At 43.2% G+C, this 21131-nt stretch overlaps 1 long non-coding RNA gene across 1 annotated transcript in view; it reads left to right on the top strand.

Annotated features, from left to right (window-relative positions):
• The first annotated feature begins 5744 nt into the window (after positions 1-5744).
• The window catches only part of LOC122540577, a 21024-nt gene continuing 5637 nt past the window's right edge, over positions 5745-21131 (top strand). The window contains exons 1-2 of the long non-coding RNA XR_006309356.1: positions 5745-5938; positions 20638-20694. This is a non-coding gene — a long non-coding RNA (uncharacterized LOC122540577). The remainder of the gene's footprint in view (positions 5939-20637; positions 20695-21131) is intronic.

Below are 21131 nucleotides of genomic sequence, written 5' to 3'. Positions count from 1 at the left end.
GCCAGAGGCCTGAACCCCATTGCTTACCCCTGGTAAGTCGTCCCCCCCACAAGTATCCAAAACGGTATACTTGTTCTTGAGGGGAACGGCCGCAGGGGGTCCCTGCACTGGCTGCTTCCTCCCAGTCCCCCTCACTGTCACCCATCTATCTGCCTGTAGTGTTAGGGGAAGGGGTAAATGTAGGGGAATGGGTCTGGGTGGGTTGCTCTTCGGCGGGTCGGTGTGGACTTGTTGGGCCGAAGAGCCTGTTTCCACACTGTGAGTAATCTAATTTATTGGAATCCTTCAATCCACTTCGGGAGGCAGGCCTGGTACTAAACCTGGCTAAGAGTGAGTTTGCAAAAGCCCACATTTCTGAACCATCATTGGAATGGACAGATTACCCCACGAGATGTGAAAACAGAGGCTATTGGGGAGTTTCCCATACCATTGAAGACAGCAATAGTACAATTGCTGGGACTGAGTGGTTTTATTGAAAGTTTGTACCGAATGTTAGTAATGTGGTTGCTCCACTGACTGACATTGAAGAAGTGCACAATATTTCAGTGGACAGAGGACAGTCAGAAGATATTTGACAGCCTGAAAGCGGTGTTAACCACTGCCCCAGTATTAGTTACATCTACTTATGCAAAGCCATTCAAGGTGGCTATCAATGCAAGTGAAGTGGGGTTCAGTGCTGTAATCTTACAGGAAGACATTGAGAAGATAGAAAGACCCATTGGGCACTTTTCCAGAAAATTGAATAATCATCGATAAAGCTCCCACAGATCTAGATTTTTTTAGTTTTGGCTTTCTGGAGTCTTCAAGCTCGATATTGAAGCTTTTATTCCTCTTTCTGTTACAGTAAAAGCTGGGGTTCTTTTCCTGCTGCAAGAATCACATGCGAGATAATCAATTTTACTGAATTTGCATTTGCCAAGGGTGTGTTTATGGGATGTTACTATATTGTAACAGTTTATTAGTAATTGTTCATATATTATTTTGAACATTTTGATAGAATTACAGCGAAGCCAATTCTTTTGTTTTAGTTTGTCTGTATTTTAACTGTACTGTAAAAATAAAGGTGTGTTTTGCATAAAGTCAACTAGTTTGACCAATTGAGCTACATGTGGAATGCAATGCCTTTATACTTACATCTAAAATAAGAAAAGGTTCGGGTCTAGGCTATTTTCTCAAAATATTTTGAGAGGGTTTGGTCTGGTCCAAATTAACAGTAACTTGCCAATATTCCTTCAATGGCAGCTTTACCTATGACCTGTATCACAGTGACGGACAAAGGCAACAGACCACCACCATCTGCAAGTTGCCCTCCAAGCCATATACCATCCTGACTTGGAAATGCATCACCATTCTTTTACAGTCGCTGGGTCAAACTCCTGGAACTTGCTGCCTTGGAGCACCCTTGAATGCAGTGTGCAAGAAGGTGGCTCATTCCTATCTTGTTGAGGGTTACTAGGGATGGGCAATAAATCTAGGTTTGCCAATGACACTTGCATCTGGGAAATGGATTTTTAAAAACGTATTCCTTCTTTTGGAACTGTATTGTCGATTTGACAATATGACGGCAGACTGGATTTTGTGCAGTGAATAAATTACACGTGTAGGCAGATAATGTTTATAATTCTAAACAACAAATTTAAACCCACCCAAAATAGAATGGACCATTAGAAGGTTATTAATTTCAGAAAACCTTACATTTAGCTTGATGCACAGGGCACGCATTTGCAAAGTAATTTTAAACCATACTTTAAAGTGGACTCTGCAATGTCAATGTTGGAGATTGCTGCAATTTTAAAAATTGAAGAATCCAAATTTGAGCTGGATCAAGTGGAGTTGGCAGTTTACTCTGTATGTACATGCAATACCCATCATATGGCGAAAGTCACCATGTGACATCTGGTTCCATTATGGGAAGACAATAGGGGATCCATAGGGACTAGCATGAGTTTCATCCTTTCTTTGGCTGGTGTCAATATAACCGTAACTCGACACCCTCATGAGCAGAAACATCGAGAAACTTATTAGGTTTTGAGGAGTGAATGGAAGGAGTAAAGTGTGGAGGTCAGAGACTCCTTCAAGTTCATTTTGCAACTCTTTCTTTTCATCCAAAATAGAATGAGTCTCCTGGTTTGGTCCCATACTAATATCTGCAACTTTTGGTTTTGGTTTCCTCCTTCTCCTCACATCAGTCTTCATTCTCCATCCGATTACACAAGGAAAAGGCTACTTTTCACTCTGTAGTATTACAATGCCACATCCAAGCTTGGGAGTGTCTTTTATAAATATACTGCAACATTCCAACAATGTGGAAAACTGCCCAGGTATGCCCTGTAGTCAAAAAGCAGGATATATCCACCCAACCAATTACTGCCCCATCAGTCTACTCTCGATCATCAGTAAAGTGATGGAGGGTGTCATCAACTGTGCTATCAAGCAGCTCCTGCTCAGCAATAACCTGCCCAGTGACACCCAGTTTAGATTCCACCAGGGTCACTCAGCTCCTGACCTCATTACAGCCTTGGTTCAAACATGGACAAAAGAGCTGAATTCCAGAGGGGAGGGGGGAGGGACAGCCCTTGACATCAAGGCTGCATTCGACCGAGTGGGGCATCAAGGAGTCTGGGCAAAACTGGAATCAATGGGTATCAGGACAAAAACATTCTGCTGGTTGGAGTCAAACCTGACACATAGGAAGGTGGTTGTGGTTGTTGGAAGTTAGTTATCTCAGCTCCAAGACATCTCTGCAGGAGTTCCTCATGATAGTGTCCTCAACCATCTTCAGCTGCTTCATCAATTACCTTCCCTCCATCACAAGGTCAGAAGAGGGGATGTTCACTAATAATTGCACAATGTGCAGCACCATTCACAATAACTCAGATACTGAAGCAGTCCATACTCAGATGTAAAAAAATTGGTTAACACCTAGGATTGATCCGGTAAATGGCAAGCAACATTCATGGCACTGAATTTCCAGGCAATGACCATCTTCTCTAAGAGAGAATCTAACCATATACCCTTGACCTTCAATGGAATTACTATCACTCAATCTGTCACTATCAACATCTTGGGTGGGGGGGGAGGGGGAGGGGTTGCCATTGGCCAGAAACTAAACTGGACATACCATATAAACACAGGTGCTACAAGAGCAGGTCAGAGGCTAGAAATACTGTGGCGATTAACTCACCTCCTGACTCCTAAAATCCTGTCCATCATCTCCAAGGCACAAGACAGGAGTGCGATGAAATACTCCCCATTTGCCTGGATGAGCACAGCTCCAACAATACTCATCATCCAGAATTAAGCAACCCACAAACATTCACTCTCTCTACCACTAGCACTCAGTAGCAGCAGTGTGTACTATCTGCAGGATGCACTGCATATATTCACTGAAGGTCCTTGGATAATACTTTCCAAATGCACAAGAGCCACCATTTAGAAGGAAAATGGTAGCAGATACATGGGAACACCATCTCCTGCAAGTTCTCCTCCAAGTCACTCACCATTCTGACTTGGAAATATATCACTAAATGCACAGCAGTGATTCAAGAAGGCAGATCACCAAGATCTTCTCAAATGCAACCGGAGATGGGATATAAATGCTGATCCAACCAGTCATGCCCATGTCCCATGAATGAACAGAAAAGAAATAATAATTGGAGTTCCCAGAATGATGCAAAGCTTTGTGTTGTCTCTCTTGCGCCCCAGGCTTTGACTGGATGCTGAAGAGAGACAGGCAAACAGGTGACTACCACCCTGAGAGCAGCCTCCATCCATAACCTTTGCCTGGTCTGGGAGCAGCAGGTGCCTTGTGTGTGCCCTGAGTCACCTGTATACCTCCATACTGAATGGTTAAGATGAGAAGTGTCAAGATTTGTGAAACCCAAGACTAAGCAGCAGCTACTTTAAGTAGTTGAGCAACAAGATAGGTGTGGTGGGGGTGGGGGCGTGATGATAGAGTGTTGAAAACTCAATTGCTAATCCAACTTCAGAAACAGGAAGGTTTCATGTCTAGAACCACAGGAAACATGATGTTCTGCCTCTCCAGCATGCAATGTGCTTCATCACCATGAGGGGGTGATATTGTGTCACTCTTTAAGCTGCATCCAGTAGGTTTCTCAATATAAAACTAAATTAGACAAACAACAATTAAAAATAAAGCTGGCATCACTCAGCATTTAGGTATGCACCCCATTTTGTTAGACCTTTCATGTCAGTGATCGTTATAACTGTTAGTTTGTTGTTGCTCTAGATTTTACATAAAATTATTCTTGGGACGTGACTGTTCCTGACAATGTCTGTGGTGATTGCCTATCTCTGAGAGGGTGGAGGTGAGTCACCCTCATGAACTGTTGCAGTCATTATGGTTGTCCTCCCATGCATCTGCCACCCCTGTCCTTGTCGTTGTGGGTTTGGAAATGCATCTTGTGGATGTTACACACTGCTGCTACTGAGCAATAAATGGAGGGAATAAATGTTTGTGGATGTGGTGCCAATAAAATGGGCTGCTTTGTTCTGGATGGTGTCAAGCTTCTTGAGTGTTGTTGGAGCTGCATCCCATCCAGGCAAGTCTGGAATATTCCATCACACTCCTGACTTGGGTCCTGTAGATGATGGAGATGTCTTGGGGAGTCAGGAGGTGAGTTACTTACTGCAGTATTCCTAGCCTCTGTTCTACTCTCGTAACCTCTGTGTTCCTGTCGCAAGTCCTGTTCAATTTCTAACTCTCAGGGTATTGATAGTGGGGAATTCAGTGATGGAAGGGGAGGTGGTGAGGTTTTCTCTCTTGTTGGAGATGGTCATTGCTTGACACTTGTGTAGTGTGAAGTTTACTTGGCAGTTGTTTGCCCAAGTCTGAATGTGGTCCAGATCATGCAAACTCAGACTGCTTCAGTATCTGAAGAGTTGGGAATGGTGCTGAACATTGAGCAATCGCCGTCGAACATCTCCATTTCTGACCTTATGATGGCGGGAAGGTCATTGATGAAGATGGCTGTGAATGCAATTGTAACTTGGAAGTTACCCTTGCTCTAGTCTAATGCCCGAAACGTCGATTCTCCTGTTCCCTAGATGCTGCCTGACCTGCTGCGTTTTTCCAGCAACACATTTCCATCTCTAGTCTCTTTCCCCTAGCCCTCAGTCTGCGTCAGTGCTATGCCACATTCTAAAAGCAGTTTCCTGACCTAAAACACTGCCTGCATTCAGAATCGCTGATATTGGCCAAGTGTGGTGATGTCAGAGTCTCTGGAAGGAAGGCTGAGGTGGGAGAGTTGTCCACTTGAATTGGTGAGAGTAACAACCCCTGAAAACAATGATCTGCAATCCTCACTGGGGGCTCTGATTGATTCTTTAAAGTGTTGTTTATTAAAAGTTCTCTAGGTGGCAGCATCTGCCCTGCTTCTGTAACATTGCTCCAAACCTGCGTTAATTCAAATTTATCACCTCACCCCGACCTGACACCTTCTACAGAGACAGTGGTGCGATTTTAAAATTAATTTTTAGTGGTCATCTGACATTCTCATTGCATTAAATACACCTCAAATCAATGCCTCTGCTTCCTTTCCCTTTTCCCAATTTATGGAATGATGTTTTGATGTGGAATTTAAAAATGATTCTTTATTCTTCCGACCTGAAAATGTCTACAATTCCTTCCTTCACCCCCTCCCTGTGTTTCAAAATTGCAGTGAGCTAAAATTAGAAAGGACTGTGGTTTCTGAATGTGTTAGAATTTCTTTGGAGCGCCGAGTTAAGATGGTGTATGTTGGCTATCGTACTATACAACACAATGTGAAAAGACAATGCTTTTCTGCCTAAAGGCATCAATTTTGACATCCTCCTGAAACCAGAACAAGGCATCCACACAGTAATAAACATAATTATAAAGATGATGAATCCCTGTTGGGCCTACAATGCCACTTTTTCTGAGGGACAATTAAAGCAGGTTAGTTGGGCATTAATGTCATGTTAACCTGATGCTCTCAGATCTGTTCTCTCCTGACAGAACAAGCAATCTTTTCAAATGTATTCGACCGGTCCTTCTGTCTCTGCCTGTGGAACTACATTTAAAAGTAAAGTGATGAGGATAAGATGTTTTTAACATGTAATTTAGTAAGAGAATTGCATTGTTGTAGCAGCCATCTTCCCTTTATGCAGAACATGAGTTCATTGACGAGAGTCTTAAAATGGGATCCAATTCTATTGGATCACTCCATTCTCTGGAATGTTTCTGTTCCACTTCACTGTGTTCTACTCCTGTCTCCTCCTCCAGACCCATGTGTTAGTCCACCACCTCCAATCTTACAGCTCTTCAACTCCTTGCCACCACTCCCCATCCTCACCATTGTAAAAAAGCACCAACAGCAAGTTGCATTTACACAGTACACTTTAACTTAGGCAACATATTCCTAGGAAGGTCATTGGGCAAACGTTGGCACTGAATCAAGAGGGAACACAGAACAGGTAATCAAAATCTTAGAGACAAAAAAGTTAGTGAAAAGAGCCCAGAAAAGTTTAGGGAAGGAATTCCACAGCTTGGGACAAAGATGGCTAAAGGACTTGCTGCCTATAGTGAGGTGAATATGTTGGAGGATGTCCAAATGTGATGCAGAGCTCTTGGCCTGTGGCGATGGTCACACATCAGACTTGTCTTTGTAAATAATTTCTTGTGTATAGTTAAGCAGCTGTGGCCAGCTGAGGTCAGAAATAGTACAAGAAAAGGCTTATCTGGAAGAAAAGTAGAAATCTAGCAGACTGACCGAGCTACGAAGAAAAAGCAACAGGACCAACATGGTGCCACTTGGGAATACAAAGTGACTTGTGAGAGATGGAAAAGTTGGCAGCAATTATTTAATAAATGTATTAAAAGGAGCAGAAAAGAAAATACGCCCAATGAGGATGTATAATGGAATGGCAAGCTTGTTGAATGAACACGCGACATTTTGATCTTTCCAATTCTCTGCTCCAGAGACTGTGGATACAAAACTCTTGAGTATGTTCAAAATTAAGATCAATTGATTTCTTGAACACTGTGAGAAGCAAGGGTTTGAGGGCAGGAAAGTGAAGCTGGCGGTGATCTGAAAAGCTAACCAGGCTCAAGGCTTTGCAATATTTATATCTTTATTCTCACAATGAAGGAACAGAGTGTAGTACCAGATGTTAAAGGGAACTGAAAAATAAATCACAAGGAAATGCTGTGTAAACTAAAAACAAGATTTTTTGAAAAATAATGGTGCGGAAAATAAAGGGATTGAAGAGAAATAAATCTCCAGGACCTGATAGTCTCCATCTGAGAGTATTAAAAGAAATAGAGTGGGAAATTGCAGATGCATTAGAAACAACTGAAATACTCTGGAATTGTAAATATCATTCCACAACATTTAAAAAGGAAGGGGTAAACCAGGTAGCTACATACCGATCAGTTTAACATCAATTGTGACACATTACTGGAGTCTATCCTCAGGGATAAGCTGACTGAGCATTTAGACAAGTACTATCTGATCAAAGGGAGAGTCACTATGAATTTCAGATGGGCAGGTCATGTCTGATCGATCTGGCTCAATATTTTCACACAAGTCATTCATGTGATGGGTAGGAGAGTGTTGATGGATGTTAGTTGGAAGGCTTTTGATAAACCTCTGCCGAAGAGATCGTGAGGAAATGAGGGACCATGGAATTGAAGATGAGGTGATACAGTATGATAATTTGTTGATAGGTGCGAGACAAAGAGGGATGTAAAATCTGTTCTCTGAATGGTGAGAGGTGCTAAGTGATGTTATCAAGTTCCTCAGCTTTTCACCACGTATTCACAACCTGGGTAAATGCAAAGAGAATTGTCTATTCATGTTTGTTGATGCTAAGTAGAGGTGGATTGAAGGAGGAAGTTACAAAGGGACTTGGAAAGACCAAGTGAGTGAACAGAGATAGATACATCAGATAGATAAACATTGCCAAAGAAGTCCACATAACAACAGTAAGTATGTTAGAATAAATCAGCTGTTAACTTAATTCTAAAAATGGAGCTTTCTAAAGGAAATTAATACTTCGAATTGTTTAAAAACTCAATAACAGAGGTAGAGACAATTTTTGTCTTTGGAAATGATGCAGCTTTGTAACATATCAGAGCTCGCGGCTAATTTTCTCTTTTGTTCTATATTTTGAAAAGAACACCGAACAGTGCACTAAAATCAGAATTCCCCTTGTTAACAAATACTTAACAAAGAATAGTTAACTAGAAAATACTTTACTTTCAAAAAAACATGGTGTAAAATTCATATGGGAAATTCCTGGTGAATTTTTCAGCTTCTTTAGCAATTTGTTTTGATCTGATCAGTAAAAGAGCTAATTACCCCAAGACTGCACGACTTTGATAGAGTTGATCATAAAATTCAGAGTAGGGAGTAGGCCATTTAGCCCCTTGAGCTTGATGTACCATTTAATTAGATCGTGGCTGATTCAATTATGAGCTCAACTCCATATATTTAGTTTGCCCAGGCTGTGAGGAATGTTAGGCACCTAGCATCTTCAACTAGTCAATAAATGTCTTATGTATAGCCTCTCTAGCACTAGACAAAGCCAAATCATTGTCCAACCTCCTCTCCATATGAACATCTCCTCAAACTCCTCTGACAGCACCTTCCAAACCCACAACCACTTCCATTTAGAATGACAAGGGCAGCAGCTACATGGGAACACCACTCCCTGCAAGTTCCTTCCAAGCCACTCACCATCCTATGATAATACCTTCATGAGGTGCATTTTGCCCTTTGGTTTGAAGAGAGGTTTTGAGCCATAGGTACCGAGCTGTCTCTTTCAAGCTGATAAAGTAAACCACTTGTGTGGCCTTGAGTTTTATTCTTAAAGTTGAAACAATTGAAGCAGCCTGAATGGGTGGAGTCAGGTTCCTGCAGAGCTAGGGTTTTAGTTTAGCTGTCAGTTGTTGCTGGAGTTTTGAAGTTGGTTGTGGAAGCTACCAGAGTTTCTCAGGGTCTACTTTTCTCGGATTGGAGAAACGTTGCATGTGAGACAATCTATTTTACTGACTTTGTCTTTGCCAATGGTGTGTTTGCAGGATGTTACTATATTGAAACAGTCACTGTTTAGTAGTTCAATAATCTATTATTCTATTAAATTTCCACTAGAGAAAGTTATACCAATTCTTCTTTCTTTTGTTTGTATTTTAACTATAATGTAACAATAATGTAAGTTTTGCTTAAAGCCAAGTAGGATGACCAACTAAATTACGTCTGGAATGCTGCACCTTATACTTGCTTCCAAATAAAATAAAAGTTAGGGTCTAAGTTATTTTCTGGGGGTAGTTGAAGGAGGTTTGGTCTGCTCCATACCAATCCTAACATGGAAATATATCACCATTCCTTCAGTGTTGCTGGGTCCAAATCCTGGAATTCCCTCCCTAATGGCATTGAGGGTGAACCCATAGCACATGGACTGCAGAAGTTCAAGAAGGTAATGCACCACTGCCTTCTCAGGAGCAATTATGGATGTGTCTTAAATGCTGGCCCAGCCAGAAATGTCAAGATCCCATGAATGAGTAAAACCCCAACAATAAATAACTTTCTCACAGACAATAATCAGGTACAGGCAGGTCTGGCCTGCTCTTGGTTTGGGAGTTCTTCCTTGATCAATTGTTCCAAAGTGCCAGAAGGTTTAGTTTACAGAAAGGAATGATAGTCAATCAAGGTTAATGAACATGTTCGGTCCTCACTTGTCAGTTTCACAATCTAATGTTTCCAGTAATGCATAATTATCAGTTATAACATCATCCCTCAGGCATGTTGGCAAAATGAACCTTGATTAATTTCTCTCTTTTCCAAAGCCTTATTTAGGTTTTACAATATGACTTACAGCAGGGCGGCATGGTGGCACAGTAGTTAGCACTGCTGCCTCACATCGACAGGGCTACAGGTACGATTCCAGCCTCAGGCAACTGTCTGTGCGGAGTGTGCACATTCTCCCCGTGTCTGCGTGGGTTTCCTCCGGGTGCTCCGATTTCCTCCCACAGTCCAAAGATGTGCAGGTCAGGTGAACTGGCCGTGCTAAATCAGTCAGAGGGAAATGGGTCTGAGTGGGTTACTCTTTGGAGGGTCAGTGTGGACTTGTTGGGCCGAAGGGCCTGTTTCCACATTGTAAGGACTCTAATCTAGTAGAAAAATGAAGGTATAATATAATCAGATGCAAAACTTAACATAGTAAATTGGAATACAGTGTCAAATATAGCTCAGTGAATAGTTGTCTCAGCCCTGATTAACCTGCTCCTGAAAGCTGCTAAGTTCAAGATCTCGACACTGGTGTGAAGAGACTTGACCAGTGCTCCCAGTGTAGTACCTTCCCCATGGTGTCCCACCTGATAGTTATCCCTTCAACAATGTTGTATTGAAACTAGAGCGAACTTCCGCAGCTCCTGAACCATGCTGACAGATCATTTGAGAAAATATGACAGCTTTGGAGAAATGAGATTCTCAACTTGGAGAAAAACACATAGTCTGATTTTCAACCCTTTTTAAGGGTGACTGTGGAATCTCACTCGCTATTAGTAATCATTAACATCTTATTGTTAGCAAATCTCATCTCATTTACACGCAGCTCGCTATTTTCCCAGGTATGGAGAGAAACTGAACAGTGGTAATTCCTGACCTGAAAGTCAAAGCTCTGCCAGGCCTCTGTCTTGGTCAGTGTTCCCCAAAATCCAGGGCACGCTCCATGGGGAGAGACCTCCTGCATCCTTAGCATTGGGCAGCCTCAGCACTTTCACAGAGAACATCTCCGGCTGAGATGGGATGTGGGACAGCACTTCAATACTGCTCACCAAACACTTTCCATTCCAATGCTGCTACCTTGCACCCATCTCCCAAATTGGAACAGGCTCAATCTCAGGACTCCTCTCTTAACATCTACTCACTTTGACCCATCTCTGCCTTGCCCTGCTGCAAGTTGCTGCATCATTCAGAACTTACAGCCTCACTGTGACATTTGTCTTTCCTCATCTTTCATCGCACACTCAGAGGCAGGCAGCTGGTCATGGTCAAGCCAGTGATTGGTCAAGTCAGTGATTGGTCAAGTCAGTGATTGGTCAAGGCAGTGTTGCTGTATGGGACCATGCTCCATCAGTGTCCCACCTACTGCACTTGTCACCAGCTCATGCAGTAAACACACTGCAGCCACTTCAGCCCAATGACCATATCCGAAAGTCTAATGGGATTAATCATTATTCAAACCAGGGGGTGCCACACAGTCAGTCAAGAGTATCGTCCAATATCATTGCAGGAACTTAGACACACCTGGGTCAGGGGTCAATATAATCTGGGTGTGGCCAGTGGTCAGTTTTGCGTAGCGAATCAGAGAGTCTCAGGGATTAGGACTGAAGTGAGGGAGCCGCACAGATATCAGTCAGCAGCCTGGTCACTCATCTGTCAGGGACGTCCTTCCAATTCAGTCAGCAACTGAGCCATGCTCAATCCTGGCTGTTTGTTCCCTGAAAGTCAACAGGGGTGACCACAGGGTAGTGGGGATGTTGGGAAGTTGGTTGTGGGGATTGGAGACAGCATGCTGGGATTGTGCCAAGGGCCACTTGTGAGGAAGTGGAGGTGCTTCAAAGGGCAGTAGCATTAGAAAACAGACACAGAGTGCAGGTAGAACGTTGTCTGTGATCACATATTGCGATATGTGTCCTCAGATCAAAGGCGCTGAGAGTTAGCATTGCAGGAGCCACAGATGGAAAAGAAGACAAATGGTATGTTAATGCTCATAGTGAGAGGACTGGAGTACAGGAGCAGGGATGGCTTACTGCAATTATACAGGGCCTTGATGAGACCGCACCCGGACTATTGCGTGCAATCTTGGTCTCCATGTCTGAAGAAGGATGTTCTGGCTGTGGAGGGAGTGCAAAGAGCATTTACCAGACTGATCCCTGGGATGGCTAGATTGACATGCGGATTGGTTAAGACTATATTTATTAAAGTTTGGAAGAATGAGTAGGGATCTCATAGAAACCTCAAATATTCTAATAGGGTGAAGCAATGTAAATATGGGAAGGATGTCCTTCACACAGAGTGGAGAGCCTGTGGAATTCTCTGCCACAGGGAACTGTTGAGGCCAAAACATAGAAGGCTTTCAAGAAAGAGGTAGATATAATTCTTGGGGCTAAAAGGATCAAAGGGTCTGGGGAGAAAGCAGGAACAGGGAACTGAGTTGGATGATCAGCCGTGATTGTATTGGATGGTGTAGCAGGCCGAATGGCCTACTCCTATTGCTATTTTCTATGTTTCTGTGAAGGCCTTCTGGGTTAACTGCCTGTGTTGTCTAAAAATCCTGGCCACAGCAATTTTGTGCACATCATTCAATATTCCCAGTGAATCCCAGCATTTGCTGTGAAGCACAGAGTGTCACTCGGATGTTATTTATGTGTGCTGTGACTGCTGACTGGTTACGTGACTGAGGAGATTGTTTCTTTCTGCTATTGCCCACACAGGATCATTAGAACCTTAGAAACACTTGAGAGTTTCCACAGGAATTGATGAGGGGTGTGCTGCCCGGACACCCACCTCCAGTGGATGTGGAGCTACCTCCTAAGGCAGAGTTCCCTCATGATGATGCAGAGGTGCAGAAGGTACCCAGTGACTTGTCCTTCATGGAGCCTTGTGCAGATGAGAGGGGGGCAGCGGCTACATACCCTACTTAAAGGGAGTGGTCAGAAGAATAGGTCATGATATCTAGTGCATGTGCCATGCAACACCACCCTCAGCATCAACCTGGGCTCCTCATTACAAAGTGTTGATTGTTCAATTACGGGCGAATGCTGCAGTACCCAAAAATACAGATAGAGGGCAACACTTGATCCTGGGGCTTTGAGCTCTGGATAACTAAAGGTCACTCTGAGGCTACAAGATAGATGGTGAGGATTCATGAGGGCAGCAACATTGCTCTGGGTAAGAATATGAGGATGATTGTCAGATGAAACAGTACCTTCAGTATCTTAGAGCACAGAGGGCACATGGGGTTAGCGTTGTGAGGGAGTAAGAGTGACCGAGGAAAGATGTTACATTCTGTACTGAGAGTCTTTTATACTTTCACTCACAGATTATGGGTGTCGCTGGCTGACCCAGCATTAATTGCCTGGCCCTCATAAAGGTGAGCTGCCGAGTGGTAAACCATGAGACTTGGTGAGAGGTGGTGGCAGTGGCAGAGGCAGATATAGAGGGAGTGAGAGGTAACAGAGAGAAGATGGTGGCAGTTACCATGGGGGAGGGGAGGAGGTCGTTGATCTTCGTCCTGCGTTGCTGCGTGTTCCTCCAGAATGTGACACTGACCAGGTGGCAGCCCCTGACCAGCTTGGCAGGTTCTGGTGTCGTGGTCTCCTCTGGTGGTCCTGAAGGAAGAGACAACCCTCCTCTGCAGCTGCTCCCCTCCCCACCCACTCCACCAGGAGCACCAAGTCCCTACTGGAAGAAGTGGCCACCAACTATCCTTTGCCAGGCACGCCCTTAGAAACGGTGCAGCAATACACTGTGGAGGGCAGTTCCTAGTGTCAGCGTTTGACCTGGGACTTTAGATATGGCAGGATGCCAACAGTGACAATCTTAGAATGGCTCAGTTGTGACAAATACTTCTGCTGTTGGTGGGCACAATGTTGTCAAACGCAGCACTGTGAAGGCATTGTTCCTATGTAATGAGGTGAGCAGCAGAGCAATCTCATGAAACCCTCCATGAAACTTCCCGGATATGATAATTACCCAATTGTTGGTAAAAATTAATCCATATTATCTGGTTATTCTCACGTTTGACCAGACCTGCTGTGCACTGTGCACTGCAGCAATGACAGCACCTCATTAACTGCTTCATGGCTTTTCAAGCATTCTGATAGGTGCTGTAGATATGGAAATCCCTCCTTTAGTTAGAATAGGAACCTCATTTGCAATTGGTAAACAGAATTAACTGGCAGCCTGTGCTGTGAGAGAACGAGGACCATACGATACCTTTCACATCCAACTTCAGCAATGTCCACTCAACCCCCAGTGATACATCAGTTAGTCCAATCTCAGCAGTCAGTAAATACCTCCATCTCTGGACAGTGCAACACCTCACATGTGTAGAAGTTTGTTTTTAAAAGGGAATAGTTTTAAAGCATGATGTTTATCCTGAGAAAAGTCACGAATCTAAGATTGCTGTACATTTAAAATTTAAATCTGTTATTTATTCTCAAGGTGTTGGTGATGAATGCACTGTGCAAGAACATGCTAATTAACTGCAGTGAAGGCCAATGCTATTAATTAACACTTAATAGACTTGGGCACACAGCATGTTTCACTGCACATTTAAAAGAGATAAACCAGAAATAGAAGATTATACCATTAACAACGTCATGCGAGCTTTTAAATTAAGAAATGCAGGTCAAGGTTGACAGAGCAGGACAGCTCCAAGGTCAATATGAGATAGGATAAACTGAAGAACTTTCTCCTGAATTATTCTCGAGTGTCTCATTGAGGTAGCAGAACATTGGAGAGGTCACCAACATTGTCAGCTGCAGCGAGGATTAGTGATTGGCTTCAGCAGCAGGGGAAGGGTAGGAATTGACAAAGTGTTAAACATTCTCACAAACTCAAATCAATCATCAAACCAGCATTTCATTCTCCTGTTAACTTGCTGACCACTTCAATAGATTTCACATTATCTTAACCGTAAATCCACTTGGACACCTGAAGACTTAACTTTCTGATGTGAATTGGTTGGAGTTCTTGTGTTGAGCTCATTATTATTCATTCATGGGACATGGATAGTCAGCACTTACCGTCCATCCCTGGTTGCCCTCAAGAAAATGGTGGTGAGCTGCATTTTTGAACTGCTGCAGTCCATGTGCTGTAGGTTGGCAATGCTATTAGGGAGGGAATTCTAAGATTTTGACCTAGCAACACTGAAGGAATGATGATCTATTTCCAAGACAGGATGATGAGTTGTTTGGAGGGGTATTTGCAGGAAATGGTGTTTCCATGTATCTGTATCTGCCCTTGTCCTTCGAGATGGAAGTGGTCATGGGGTTGGAAGGTGCTGCCTTAGGAGCCTTGGGTCTGTGGGATTGGGTGTTTAAGTTTTATCAAACTGAGCCCAAGTGGTTTCTGAGAGGTGTAGGGAAAGCGGGAGGATAACAGGCCGGCAAAGAGCATGTTGCAGCTATGAAGATATTTTAACTTTTCCATGTTTACCCATTCATTTGATGAGGCTAAGCCAATCAGCTATCACTGAGGCAATTCCAATCCCCTTAAAACCTGATGAACAAACTAGCACTACTGAGCTCCCTCACTTATTACCAGGATTAATTTGCAAGCAAAAGGGAGGAAATTGAAAACACAATCATAGAGTTTGACTCAATGAGATAACACTGAACCACCCAAAAATTAAACCCACCAAGAGACCAAGAGAGCTTTGGGAATGATGAGGTTTCTACAAAGCTGAAGCTAAATGCCAGTTGGGATCAATATGTCTTTGTGATCTCAGGCAGGTTTTCTAAGCCACCAATACAAGCCAACGCCCGCTTTTAAACCCAAACTTATCCATTTATTTATTGACTGAAATTGCAAGTAAGCTTAGTGCTGAAAGGAAATTAAATCTTACACTTTTCTTTGGTTTGTGTTCAGCAGTGAAAAGGTCAGCTGTTTTGAAGTTTCAAAATTCTCACCCAATCCACTCCCTCCTTCTAAACCTCCATTCATCGTTATTTACCCTCTCACTCCTCTCCTTCTGGTTCCCCACATCCCCCATTTTTCTCTCTCCTGTATACACCGTGAATTGTTCTGTTTATTTTATTGAATACATTCGACTCACTGTGTCTCTGAACATTCCTTTTTTGTCTTTTCAACTCAATTTCCCAGCGTCACTTTCCTTACATCCTCACAGTCAACTGAGATGACTGACCTTCAACAACCACGACCATCTTCCTATGTGCCAGGTATGACTCAAACCAGCCGAGGATTTGCCCCTGATGATCACTGATTTCAGTTTTGCTTGGGCTCCTTGATACCACACTCGGTCAAATGCAGCCTTGATGTCAAGGGCTGTCACTCTCACTTCACCTCTGGAAATCAGCCCTTTTGTCCAAGGCTGTAATGAGGTCAGGAGCTGAGTGGCCCTGGCAGAACCCAAACTGGGCGTCACTGTGCAAGTTATTGCTGAGTAGGTGCTGCTTGATAGCACTACTGATGATGCCTTCCATCACTTTACTCATGATTGAGGGAAGACTAATGGGGCGGTAACTAGTAGGGTTGAATTTGTACTGCGTTTTGTGTCCAGGACATACCTGAACAATTTTCCACATTGTTGGGTGGACTAGGAGAATGGCATTCTCTGGAGCACAAGTCTTCAGTACTATTGCTGGAATGTTGTCAGGCTCCATAGCCTTTGCAGTATCCAGCGTCTCCAACTGTTTCTTGATAACACGTAGAGTGAATTAAATTGGTTGAAGACTGGTGCCTTTAATGCTGGGGATCACTGGAAGAGGCCAGGATGGATCATTTACTCAGCACTTCTGTCTGAGGATTGCTGTGAAAGTTTCAGTCTTATCTTTTGCACCGATGTACCAGGCTGTTCCACCATTGTGGATGGGGATATTTGTGGAGCTTCCTTCTCGGTGAGTTGTTTAATTGTCCACCACCATTCACAACTGGGTGTAGCAGAACTGCAGAGCTTAGGTCTGATCAATTGGTTGCAGGATTGCTTAGCTCTGTCTGTCACTTGCTGCTAATACTGTTTGGCAAGTAGTGCTGTTTGGTCGCTTCACCAGGTTGACACCTCACCAGGTGCTGCTCCTGGCATGCCCTCCTGCACTCTCCATTGAACCCGTGTTGATCCCCTGGCTTGATGGTAATGGTTAAGTGGGGGATATGACGGGCCATGAGGTTACAGCTTGTGCTGGAGTAAATTCTGTTGCTGTCGGTGGCCCATGGATGCCCAGTCTTGAGTTGCTAGATCTGTTCGAAGTCCGTCCCAGTTAGCATGGTGATAGTGCCACACAACACAATGGAGGGTATTCTCAATGTGAAGGCGGGACTTTGTCTCGCCTGTGCAGTGGTTACTCTTCCCAATACTGTCATTGACATTCACATCTGCAGCTGGCAGATTGGTAAGGTTGAGGTCAGGTATGTTTTGCCCTCACCATCTGCTGCACGTAGTAGCTAAGTTATGTCCTTTAGGAGCCGGCCAGCTTGATCAGTAATGCTGCTGCCAAGCTATTCTTGGTGATAGACATTGACATCCAACCCAGTGTCCATTCTCACCCTCAGAGCTTCCTCCGAGATTTAACAGCTGAGGGGGAAGGGGGAAGTACATGGTAATGGGGAGGAAATTTCCTTCCCTATGTTTGACCTGATGAGAATTCATGGGTCCAGAGTCAATGTGGAGGCTTCCCAGGGTAACCCCCTCCCAACTATATCCCACTGTGCTGCTTCCTCTGCTGGGTCTGTCCTACCGGTGGGACAGGACATATCCAGGGATGGTGATGGTGGTGTCTGGGGCATCGTCTGTAAGGTATGATTCCGTGAGTATGACAATGTCAGGCCGTTGCTTGACTGATGTATGAGACAGCTCTCCCAACTTTGCCACTAGCCCCCAAATGCTAGTGAGGACGACTTTGCAGGTTGACAGGGCTGTGTTTTTTAGTGTTAGATACTATGTGGTTTGCTAGCCAAACCAGGGTAAGGACAGCAGATTTCCTTCCTGAAAGGAGAATTAGTAAATCAGGTGTTTTCTTTTCACTGACAATTTACAAAAGTTACCCAGTCATCATCAGATTAATCATTTCAGGAATTTCTTTGCTGGGGTGAGGGTGAAATGCAGGCAGATATCTGGAACTCTTGCCCAAGATACTATTGAGGCTGGAGGGCCCACTGAATCTTTAAAAACTAAGATTGGTTGATTTTGATGTTTGCTGGATATTGACTTGAAATGTTATAGAATCAAGGTGTGTGGATGGAATTAAGAAACAAGTCAGTCATGAAATATTATAGAATCAGTTAGTCATGATCTAACTGAATTGCAGAACAGCCATAAGGGACTGAATAGCCTCATGCTTTTATCCTATTATCCCAGGCTTGAGCTGCATAATCAGCCTCAACCTTTCACTTAGGATTTTGTGTTTTCTAAAAAAAAAATGCTCCTCCGATAACAAAATTTAATGCTTTTATTGGGACTTGAAAAACCTGGAATGATAACTAAGAAAAAATCTAAAGGTTCAGAATTTCACAAAATGTCAGTGTCAGTGCAGATAATCTTGGGCATTATAATGAAAGATTTTTGTGGAGTTTTTCAGATGAGGATGTGTATTAGTATTGTTGAGTGAGAAGAGAAATTATTGATGAAATTGATATTGGATTAATCTAAAACATGCAGTAAACAGGTTCTGAGTGCGAGGACAGAAATTCTCATTTCGGAAATCAGTCACAAAAAATGTTTATGATATTGGAAAATAGTTTTTTCTGGCCTTGATTAATGCTTGTTGCTTTTTAACCATCCCATGGTCTCTGTTCAGGATGTAGCCAATTAATTACAGAGGCAGAATTTGCTATTGGGTGTCAATGTTCTGATTGACCAATTGCCTGATCATTGTTGTAATACAATCCAATCAAATCTTGCAGTCCAAGTATTTGATTTTATTTGTTGGTTAGCAATTTTTTTTTCGGAGTTTAAGCTAAAAGAATGGCTTGACTGAGCAAAATATAATGGAGTATAATTAAGTTTATTCCAATATTGGACAAACTCTGTAACACAATAACTGCCTTTGTCATTTTTTGAGAAAGGTTCTTAATGCTTAACAAGAAAATAGCAAATGCATTGATTTTGAGATATTTTTAAATGTTTTTCACCAAAATGGAAAGAAATATGCTGATCCACATAACGTTCAGTTGGAAGCATTTAACAAATACTCAGAGACTGAAGTGACAGCCATAGCTCCGTCCTTTCAAAGTCCTCACTCATCCTTACATAGAGCTTTTTGGTCCAATAACACAGGTAGTTCATCTCTAATGTGATGGTTGCGCTCTTGTGTGATCCCACGCTATATAAGAATCGTGCAATAAAAATAGCACTTAAAGTGTCAGTGATGTAGTCGCATTATACCCAACACACGTTTTAAAAGTTCGCATTTTAGAAACAGCATCCCCCATTCGCCAATCACATTACAGCCATTTCGTGTTGACAAAATGTGTGTTATAGGAGAACAACCTATATATACTTTTCATTCGTTCATGGGACGTGGGTGTCGCTGGCTGGGCCAGCATTTATTGCCCACTCCTAGTTGTCCATGAGAAGTTGGTGGTGAGCTGCCTTCTTGAATCACAGCAGTTCATTTGGTGTAGGGACACCCACAATGCTTTTAGGGAGGGAATTCCAGGATTATGATCCAGCAACAGTGAAGGAAAGGTGATGTGTTTCCAAGTCTGGATGGTGAGTGGCTTTGAAGAGATCTTGCCATGTGGTGTTCCCATATATCTACTGCCGTTGTCCTTTGAGATGGCAGTGCTCATCCGTTTGGAAGGTGCTGTGTAAGGAAACTTGGTGAACCTCTGTAGAGCATCTTGTAGGTAGTACACACTGCTGCTTTATTCTACACAGTGTCACATCACATCACATTACTGGTGTCACATCAACTAAAGGTGAACTTAAGACCAGGAAATGTCACTCAGGAAACACAAGAGAGAAGTTCTTCACAAACACGGCACAGAGGCACAATGGTTAGCACTGCCGCCTCACAGCGCCAGCGACCTGGGTTCAACTCCTGCCTCGGGCAATTGTCTGTGTGGAGTTTGCACATTCTCCCCGTGTCTGCATGGGTTTCCTTCAGGTGCTGCGGTTTCCTCTCACAGTCCAAAGATGTGCAGGTTAGGTGAATTGGCCATGCTAAATTGCCCATAGTGTTAGGTGAAGGGGTAAATGTAGGGGAATGGGTCTGGGTGGGTTGCTCTTTGAAAGGTCAGTGTGGACTTGTTGGGCTGAATGGCCTGCTTCCACACTGTAAATAATCTAATTCTAATCATATAGTCAGTGAGTTCGCATTGTAGCAAATACTTGGGCAACATGGTGGCTCAGTGGTTAGTACTGTAGCCTCACAGCTCCAGGAACCCAGGTTCAATTCCAGCCTTGGGTGACTGTCTGTGTGAATTTGCACATTCTCCCTGTGTCTGTGTGGGCTTCCTCTGGGTGGTCTGGTTTCCTCCCACAATCCGAAGATGTGCAGGTAGGTGCATTAGTCAGGGATAATGGTAGAGTAATGGGGATCAGGTTTGGGTGGGATACTCTTCAGAGGGTCGGTGTGGACTTATTGGGCCAAAGGGCCTGTTTCCACACTGTAGGGATTCTATACAGTTGTGTTGATGTTCATTTGAATGAACTTCCTTTTTAGTGTGAGATGTTTTTCTAGGGAGTATTTAGAGAGATTTTTCCCCTGAGACCTTAAGTGAGTTCAGGATAGACATAAACAGACACATTTTCTAACATCTACAGAAGGTGCTGTAAAAGATAATCATTCCCAAAGAGTTACTTTTGAAGTTACATTAAGCTCCACCTAATATGACACTGCCATACAGAATCACAGACACTGTCAGACTTGCTGAGTTTTGCCACTACTTTCTGTTTCCATTTCAGATTTCCAGAATCCACACTTCTTTGTTTTATATCAGAATGAGGCCCTGATGGAGACAGGTATGTCATCTCTGGCTCCTGATAATTACGATTCCCTAGTCAATATAACTTATAACTATTACTATGATGCAATTTAAAACAAATCCTGATGTGTAAGATGTGTGCCTCTCCTTGTTAAAACTTACTACTGGCCTGTTGTTGACCACTGCTAATTAGATAGGCTCCTGGACTCAGCATAGACAGGAGGATTTTCCCTAACCACAACGCACTACTAGTTGGAAGCACATGGCATGGAGTTCAGTGGTTGTGATCATTGCTGAACCATCTCAAGGTCAGTGAAACAAAAATCCATTTGATGCCAGAGAAAAGAAAATTAGAAGAAAGGTGAGTTTACCTTTACCTTTGCTTTAAGAGCTGAAAATGTGTTGCTGGAAAAGCGCAGCAGGTCAGGCAGCATCCAGGGAACAGGAGAATCGACGTTTCGGGCATAAGCCCTT

Source organism: Chiloscyllium plagiosum, chromosome 35 (genome assembly GCF_004010195.1).
Source record: "Chiloscyllium plagiosum isolate BGI_BamShark_2017 chromosome 35, ASM401019v2, whole genome shotgun sequence".
Lineage (NCBI taxonomy): Eukaryota > Metazoa > Chordata > Chondrichthyes > Orectolobiformes > Hemiscylliidae > Chiloscyllium > Chiloscyllium plagiosum.
Note: the sequence above shows the minus strand (reverse complement) of the source record. Positions and strands in the feature narration are given on the sequence as shown.